Source organism: Neoarius graeffei, chromosome 17 (genome assembly GCF_027579695.1).
Source record: "Neoarius graeffei isolate fNeoGra1 chromosome 17, fNeoGra1.pri, whole genome shotgun sequence".
Classification (NCBI taxonomy): Eukaryota; Metazoa; Chordata; class Actinopteri; order Siluriformes; family Ariidae; genus Neoarius; species Neoarius graeffei.
Genome location: NC_083585.1, coordinates 25,368,432 through 25,378,121, shown reverse-complemented (window position 1 = coordinate 25,378,121; position 9,690 = coordinate 25,368,432).

Genomic DNA, 9,690 nt, shown 5'->3' with positions numbered 1-9,690 from the left:
CAGAGCCATGGCATGACCGGCTTCTTTTGAGAAATCTTGCCTCTATTTCGAAGACATCCAATTTGATTATCTGGCCAATGAAGTAATGCACTTTCACCAATTTGGTCTCTACCTCTCCATTCTTTATCTTTTCAATGAACCTAGTCAGAGTCATCCTGTCCAAATGCATATCCCTCGCCACAGCCCGAATAGGCCTGCCTTTCCTGACTTCCTCTGCGGCTCTCTCCAAAACTGCACGGGATTGTGCGGCCCTGTCTGTTTTTCTTTTGTATGAGTGTGGCATCATGCACACCTGTAATAACAGAGGGCATTATTTTATTTATTAAAAACCTTTTAAACACATTATTTATATTAACATATTATTTATTTGTTTATTTGTTGTTGTTGTTGTCATATATGACCAGTAAATGTGAAAACTTAAGTGTCATCCATATTGGGTAAGCTCAGCCACCAATGGGGTAAGTTGAACCAGTGGCTCAACTTGCCCCATATCTAATGGCTCATCTTACCCCGTGGCCACCATTTTGTAGAAAAATGCTAATAAAGGGGATTAGGCTAATCAAAATTATTTTTATTAGCATTCATATCATAGCTTAGAAAGCCACTAACTTAACCCTAATGTGTCTAAATATTATTCTACTTTTGTCTTCTCTAAATCATCTTCACTGTGGACAAACATGGAATTGACTTAGAAAGCACAAAAACACATTTTTATAAATATCTCCCTCACCTAGTTTGACATGTGGTGCTCCTCTCCACAAGTGTAAGTAAATGGTCCCGCCCCCCTTTGAATGTGGTCACACGGTCACATTTGTTTACTGTTTCTTAGAAACAGGGGGTGGCTCATCTTACCCCCTGGCTCATCTTACCCCGCTCTCCCCTACTGCACTCAAAACAATACAATAGCACATCTGGAGGACACTGGAAGCACTGAGGGTCATGTTTTTTTACTTCTTCACTGCTTTCAAAACCATTGCAGGCTATTATCATATTATTGAAATATATCATGGCTTCCAGCCATCTTTGCTCAGGGGGAAGCTGGAAGGAACTGGAATTGATTGTCACCTGGCTGCATGAACCATTGACTACCTCACTAACAGACCACAGTACCGTATGTCAGACTTCGTGACTGTGTGTCTGACATAGTAGTCTGCAGCACAGGAGCCCCCAAGGGTACAGTGCTCTTCCTCTTTACCCTGTACACCTTGGACTTCAGATATAAACACACACACACACACACACACACACACACACACACACACACACACACACACACACACACACACACCTGCCATCTGGAGATACAGGAATACAGGGGGGTCATCAATGACTTTGTCTACTGGTTTGGAAATAACCTTCATATCAACACCAGGAAGACAAGGGAGTTGGAGATCGATTTTCATAGGAGAGCACCACAGATTACTGTACATCAGTGAACATCCTGCGTATGGACATTGAGGTCATGAGGGAATACAAATACCTGGGTGTTCACCTTAATAAACTGGACTACCAACACTGATGCTTTGTACAAGAAGAGCCAACGTTGTCTCCACCTGCTAAGGAGACTGAGGTCCTTTGGAGTGTGCAAGACACTGTTGAGGACATTCTACGACACTGTGGTAGCATCTGCTATCTTCTTGGCCATGGTCTGTTGGGGATGTGGAAGCTCTGAGAGAGACAGGAAGAGACTGAACAAGCTGGTGAAAAGGGCCAGTTCTGTCTTGGTCTGCCCTCTAAATTCCATTGAGGTGTGTGAGAGGAGAATGTTAGTTAAGCTAATGTCAATCATGGGCAACACCTCTCACCCCCTACATGAGACTCTTGGTGCTCTGAGCAGCCCCTTCAGCAGCAGACTGCTGCACCCATGGTGCAAGAAAGAACGCTACCGCAGGTCTTTCATCCCAACTGCTGCCAGACTTTTCAGTGACAGCCTGGCATAATGTAGCACTGTTTCTCAGTGTCACTATCACTGTCACTTTATTTCGCATCACATCGCCATCTTCTACTTATGTTGTGCAATAATATTACTATTTGGGACAATATTTAAATTTAATTTGCAACTTTTAAGTATTTTCTTATTCATGTCTCACTCTCAATTGTTGTGTACAGTTATGTTCATAACCTGGTTTTTTTTGTCATTTATTGGTTACTATACTCACATATTCCATCCTCGTTAGTTATATTATGCTGTGCAATACCATTTCACTACCTAGTGCAATTTTCTATTGGCAATATTTTTAGTGCAATATTGCTACTTCAGGTGAAGTATTACTCTTATTTAAGTTCCTTTCTTATTTTGTTTTTTTTTGTTACTGTCCATTCTCTTACAGGACACAGAATGATACTTTGCAAGGTGTGTTTATGACTGCTGAGCTTATATAAGGAAGGTGATTGTGGGATAATTAGAGACAGGTGATGTAGTTAAAACTCTGGCAATGGGGAGCCCTGTGCATCATGGTAAGTGTAGTCCAGAGCAGCCACATTTGGAGGCTGCTCCAAACTCAGGTTTTCAATGCTGTTACTGACAGAACCCTCTTCTGAGGAGCTCCCTCTGGGAGTAAACTCTTTCCTTGGTTGACCTCTCTTTCTTGGTGCAGTTTTTTTCAGGGTGCTGGCTGTAGAATTCTTGAGTGAGGAGGGGGTCTAACATGTCCTTGGAACTGACCCAACTACATTCCTCTGGGCTGTAACCCTCCCAGTCAACCAAGTACTCAAGTTGTCCCTGTCTGTGGTGGGAATTGAGGATCTTGTTGACCTGGTAGATGGGTTCGCTTTCAATGTCTGGGGACGGGGTTTCTTGGGTGGGTGTGTCTGAGGCTAGAAGACCTTGGATAACAAATGTGAGGCATGAGACTTGGAATGTTGGAGCCATCTTGCTGTGAGGAGGAAGCTTGAGCCTGTAAGAGACTTCGTTGAGTTTGCGTAAAACTTTGAACAGACCGATGAATCTGGCTTGTAATTTCTTGCAGGAGTTAGGAGCTCTGAGGTTCTTCATGGAAACCCATACTCTGCCACCTAGGGCGTACACTGAAGTGGCACTTCTGTGCTTGTTGGCATAGTGTTTGTACTACGTATTAACACATTCCATTCTTTGATGTACCTCCTCCCATATCTACTGACTCCTCTGGAACTAGGAGTCTATGGCCCAAATCTGCATAGGAATACTATCCCACAGAAAAAATGGAGGTTGGTATCGGAGTATATACTGGAATATGGGTTAGCTAAGTGACTGAATGTCTGAGAGAATTCTGTACGGACTTGGCCCATGGAAGGAATTGTGCCCAATCCTTCTGGTTCTGCATGCAGTATATGTGGAGGAAGCAGCCCACTTCTTGATTTGCTCATTCTGCTTGGCCGTTGGACTGTGGGTGATGTCCAGAGGTGAGGCTAGCTGACACTCCCAGCCTGTCCATGAAATGTGACCATAACCATGATATGAACTGGGGGCCCCAGTCACTGACAATGTCTTCAGGAATACCACAAAAGTGGAAAATGTGATTGAATAATAGTTCAGCAGTTTCAAAAGCAGTGGGAAGACCCAGTAGTTGGATGAGTCTGAGTGTCTTAGAGAACCTATCAATGATGACCAGGCTGCTGGAGTACTGGGAGAGGACATAGTTTGCTGGCATGGGGAGTTCTGGGAACCTTGGCTTGGGCACAGAGCATGAGGAGACATCATGGTTGATGTCTGAGATCATGTTTTCCCACCAGTACTTGTGTTGGAAGAGCTGGTAAGTGCGATGGCTGCTGGGATGTCTGATGGTAGGAGAGGAGTGTGCCCAGGTGATTAGTTTGCCTCTAAGCCTGGGTGGAACGCACAAAAGTCTTGGAGGGCAGTTTTCTGGCGGGCTTGTGGGCTGTGCCTATCTGACCTCTCTGTCGATGTCCCAGGTTACGGCTTGCAGAAAGCATTCGGGTGGTAGGATAGTGGTAGGTATGGACAGGTGAAGTGAGGATGTGTAGATTTGGGAGAGAGCATAAGCCTTGGTGTTTCTGGAACCTGGGCAATAGGAAATCAGTTTTCTCCACGGGTGCTTTTAAAGTGGCGCACCACCACATTATAATTCTGGCCTGCCACCCTTCCCTTGGCCAAAAAAAAAAAGTGTAACATCATCAGTATACACCAAATAAATTGTATTCACTTGATTATAATTTTGTAACTATTTAACACACAGACCATTAAACGAATGCATACGGGGCTACCTGAAGTGGCCATGCGATTGTAATAGAAAACCATCTGGCCAGCTGCATACAGATTGTGACAGAGCTCTGCAGACTGAGGTCTATCCCTGTGTTATACAATCCCGATTCCAAAAAAGTTGGGGCAAATTACAAATTGTAAATAAAAACGTAATGCAATAATTTACAAATATCAAAAACTGATATTGTATTCACAATAGAACATAGACAACATATCAAATGTCGAAAGTGAGACATTTTGAAATTTCATGCCAAATATTGGCTCATTTGAAATTTCATGACAGTAACACATCTCAAAAAAGTTGGGACAGGGGCAATAAGAGGCTGGAAAAGTTAAAGGTACAAAAAAGGAACAGCTGGAGGACCAAATTGCAACTCATTAGGTCAATTGGCAATAGGTCATTAACATGACCGGGTATAAAAAGAGCATCTTGGAGTGGCAGCGGCTCTCAGAAGTAAAGATGGGAAGAGGATCACCAATCCCCCTAATTCTGCACCAACAAATAGTGGAGCAATATCAGAAAGGAGTTTGACAGTGTAAAATTGCAAAGAGTTTGAACATATCATCATCTTCAGTGCATAATATCATCAAAAGATTCAGAGAATCTGGAAGAATCTCTGTGCATAAGGGTCAAGGCCGGAAAACCATACTGGGTGCCCGTGATCTTCAGGCCCTTAGACGGCACTGCATCACATACAGGCATGCTTCTGTATTGGAAATCACAAAATGGGCTCAGGAATATTTCCAGAGAACATTATCTGTGAACACAAGTCACGGTGCCATCCACCGTTACCAGCTAAAACTCTATACTTCAAAGAAGAAGCCGTATCTAAACATGATCCAGAAGTGCAGACGTCTTCTCTGGGCCAAGGCTCATTTAAAATGGACTGTGGCAAAGTGGAAAACTGTTCTGTGGTCAGACGAATCAAAATTTGAAGTTCTTTATGGAAATCAGGGACGCCGTGTCATTCGGACTAAAGAGGAGAAGGACGACCCAAGTTGTTATCAGCGCTCAGTTCAGAAGCCTACATCTCTGATGGTATGGGGTTGCATTAGTGCGTGTGGCATGGGCAGCTTACACATCTGGAAAGACACCATCAATGCTGAAAGGTATATCCAGGTTCTAGAGCAACATATGCTCCCATCCAGATGGCGTCTCTTTCAGGGAAGACCTTGCATTTTCCAACATGACAATGCCAAACCACATACTGAATCAATTACAGAATCATGGCTGCGTAGAAGAAGGGTCCGGTACTGAACTGGCCAGCCTGCAGTCCAGATCTTTCACCCACAGAAAACATTTGGCGCATCATAAAACGGAAGATATGACAAAAAAGACCTAAGACAGTTGAGCAACTAGAATCCTACATTAGACAAGAATGGGTTAACATTCCTATCCCTAAACTTGAGCAACTTGTCTCCTCAGTCCCCAGACGTTTACAGACTGTTGTAAAGAGAAAAGGGGATGTCTCACAGTGGTAAACATGGCCTTATCCCAACTTTTTTGAGATGTGTTGTTGTCATGAAATTTAAAATCACCTAATTTTTCTCTTTAAATGATACATTTTCTCAGTTTAAACATTTGATATGTCATCTATGTTCTATTCTGAATAAAATATGGAATTTTGAAACTTCCACATCATTACATTCCGTTTTTATTTACAATTTGTACTTTGTCCCAACTTTTTTGGAATCGGGGTTGTACTACACCGCACCACATTACACTAGACTGACACATAGTAATGTTGGAAGCTACAAGCTGCAGCTAGCCAGCAGCTAAATAACTTTGCGGGTGTTTGTAGCATTATTGTGCAACGGTTACGCTTATCTATCATCTTTTCTGACCATACACAATTACAGTAATCATATAACAGCGCACGCACACACACACACATTAGTTAAATTCAGGTCTCTTATTTTACGTATCTGTGATTGTGTAGGCGAGAACTGCATTTTCCCGTTGCTTCCCTGTGGTTGTTTACTGCAGGACTTCCGGGGTCCTAGGTCAAAGGGTCCAAACTACGGAGGCCGGGGTGGCTTTGTAGTGCCAGTCTCAGGCACGTGCACCAGCTCGTGCATTGATTGGAGGGGTTTCACCCAATTAACATTAATTATGTGTATTGTAAAAAAATTATGTATTTATTGTAATTGGGTATTTTGTTTATGCATGGAAGTTCATTTATTTTTCACACACAGAAAAAATATAATTAATTCAGGGATGTGCAACAGGCGCATCAGTCTCAACTGAAATGTCAAATGAGTCTCACATTGACAATAAAAATATGTACAGTAAGTGTGTTAATAAACTACCTACTGGATATGTTTCAATTATATGCACCAAATTAGGTCTCTAAGATCACAAGAGAAAAACTTGCTAGTAATACCAGCTGTCAAAACGAAGTGTGGTGAAGCAGCCTTTAGTTGCTATGCTGCTAAGCTTTGGAATCAACTTCCAGATGATATTAAAAATGCTCCTACTGTTGTTAGTTTTAAAGGTATCAAAATTTGGATACCGCCCAACCCTACTCCAGACTTTGCAGTGATCATTTCAGGTTAGTTTATCAGTTAACACAATTTTGATAAAATATATAGCAAAAAGTAAATGGGCCAGTGTTTGTTAACCCATCTGAGCAGTGAAACAAGGCAGTGTTAATTTGTCTAGGGTTGCATGTAGCAGACATCAGACATAAAACGCAATAACAGAGGCTAGAAAGAAACGGGACACAGAAATAAATAAACAGGGCTTCATACCAAGGCTGGGTACAGTGTTTGTGATAAAAGACAGATCCAATTTAACACAAATCACAGCTTACTTTCTTGTTAAAATGTGCAAAGGTCTCCACCATCTCATACCACCTTGCACTGAAGGACTTAAGCGTGCTGTCCAAAATGGCTGCATCACGTGACTTGGTCACGTGGGTGAAATACCTCAATTGTCAGTCGAGTCACAAAATTTAATATTAAATATTTCTGACAGCAAAAAAAGTTGTGAACGTAAATTACATCCACTATGTCATGTATGTCCGTTGCCGCGTCAACTTTGTTTACATCCTCGACAAGAGTGCAGCCATTAGCTGTGTTGCCAGATTGGGCGGTTTTAAGTGCATTTTAGCGGGTTTTGAACATATTTTGGGCTGGAAAACGTCAGCAGTATCTGGCAACATATTTTTTTACTTAATACAAGAAATTAATGGATGCCAATGTTTTTGCCAAAATGGTATTTTATTTTCCATTGTTTAGGCAGCTTCAGCATCATACTGTGAGATTCTGTTCAAATTGTTTTTTTCTTCTATGAAGCCTGAGCCATTTATTTTATTAGTTTATAATTATTGTTTAATTTAGTCTTCAGGAGAGACTGCCTGCACACAGTACTAGTATTAATAGTTTTTTTTTCTTACATGAAAGCTGAGGCATTTATATTATATTTTAAGGTAACTTCATGTTGTGCTGTGAGGTTCTCTGCACTTTAACTTTTGAACCAACAGGTGCATTTGGATAAGTAAAGCCTATTTTTCTGCATTTTTGTAGTCCTGGTAATCTTTTATATTGGTAAAGTTGTTTATAGGACCATTTCTCAGTGTCTGTTTTTTTAATCAATAGTTTTTCAGTAATAACTTAATATTTAACATAGCACTCAATTTTAAACAACCCCCCCCCCCCCCCCCCCCCCCCCCCCCCCCCATGGGCTGCCCCCATAGTCTCCAAAATTTCTGTGGGAAACACTGGCGTGCGTAACAACACTAATCAAGCTTAAGCTAGACGACCCGCCTCAAATACCCGTCCCGGGTAAATGTTATCCCAATTTTAGATGACCTGTTCCAAACCATCCCGCCCCATGAAAAATTCGTACTTGCAACTCTCTCTCTTTCATATATATATATATATATATATATATCCCTGCACGCTTTGCGTGCATTATGTCTGCCGCTGGCAGACATTTTACCATTTTGCACCCTGCTGTAAATTATTTGTACCCTGCTATTCTCCCAAACTTTGAAGCCCCTGCAAATGGTAACGTGTAACCCATGTGTGTGTTATGAGTTCGTGGTGCATACATCCATCCGTGGTAGCCACAACATTACAGTCACTTAGGCTGTCTAAATTAAGCAAAAACATTGGCGAATTTCACCTCCTTTCAAAGTCAATGAGAGCGAAGCGAAATTCGTTTGTGTCGGGATGGACCGTAATGAAGTCTGACTGATATATATATATTTTTGTGTGTGTGGTGGTGGTGTTGGGGGTCCGTGTCGCCGCGCTACCTCACTCTTTTTTGACCATGGTTGTGTTTGCATCCCTGAGTTCTGACGATGAATCAGATGTAGAAGTCCCCTCTAGTGACAGTGTCCCAGATAGCGATTAAAATACCAGTTCAGTTGGAAGTTGGCTTGGATTTTCCAGTAAATATTGATAGACTGCTTGTTTTAGAAAGGCAGAACTGACAGCAACAGTGTTAATTGGGCATTTTAGTATTAAAGTTTCAACGTGACCCTTACCGTGGGTCAATGAGTCCTGGGACTTTATTCAAGAAACCTCCATAATCTTTATGGATCCACAAACCTTTGTTCATCGACGGACACTCTGTTGACATGACATGCACAAGTTAATAGCCAACAGGCGACAGTGTCTTTGTTCTTGTTTGTTGACGTTTCACTGTTTATCATTGATTACTGCTGTAGTTTCAACTGTTTGCTCAGTTAAGGGTACCTTTAGTTGAACCCTTTGAAACATTCCAAGTCTATACACTATCAAGTAGATTTATTTTGCAGGTTGTCTTTCATACGCTTGTGATGTGCCTCAGAAGACATAGTATATGGACTGGTATGCAATGCCATTGGGGCCTATACCATATAAACTAGCCGTGGAAGGCTTAAAACTAGATGATTTCACAAGTTTCTTCATTATTCAGTTGTTTCATTTGAAACCATGTTGTTGTTGTTTGCAGTTAATAAAGTATTACTTTGTAACCAAGTAGTAATGCTACTTTTTTAATGTTTTACCGTGAATGAACCTGACAACCTGAGGGTTGTCAGGTTCATGCACCAGATTCTTCATTGGGGATATTCACCTCATATACATATATCTGTATTTTTCTTAGCTGTTTAAAATTTTCACCAGTGCAATTTTCAGACTAACTGGAGACATGTTAATGAAACCCTTACAAACCTCAAATCTGTGTCTGGTTGACTGATATCAAATTTACGGATTATTATATTCAGATTCAATTTTCTCATTTTTAAAAATATGTGGGTTATCAGGTTCATGCATGGGGCCACAGAATTGAACTATTCTACGATAGAGAAGGAGGCTTTAGCTTTAATATGGGCTCTCCAACATTTTGATGTTTATGTGGGGGGAGGGGTACATCCTGTGGAAGTGTTTACGGACCATAACCCCCTCACATTCATTCATTCACTCCAGAACTCTAATCCGCGCTTGATGCGCTGGGCGTGTTTTTTGCAGCCTTACAGACTCCTCATTCGACACATCCG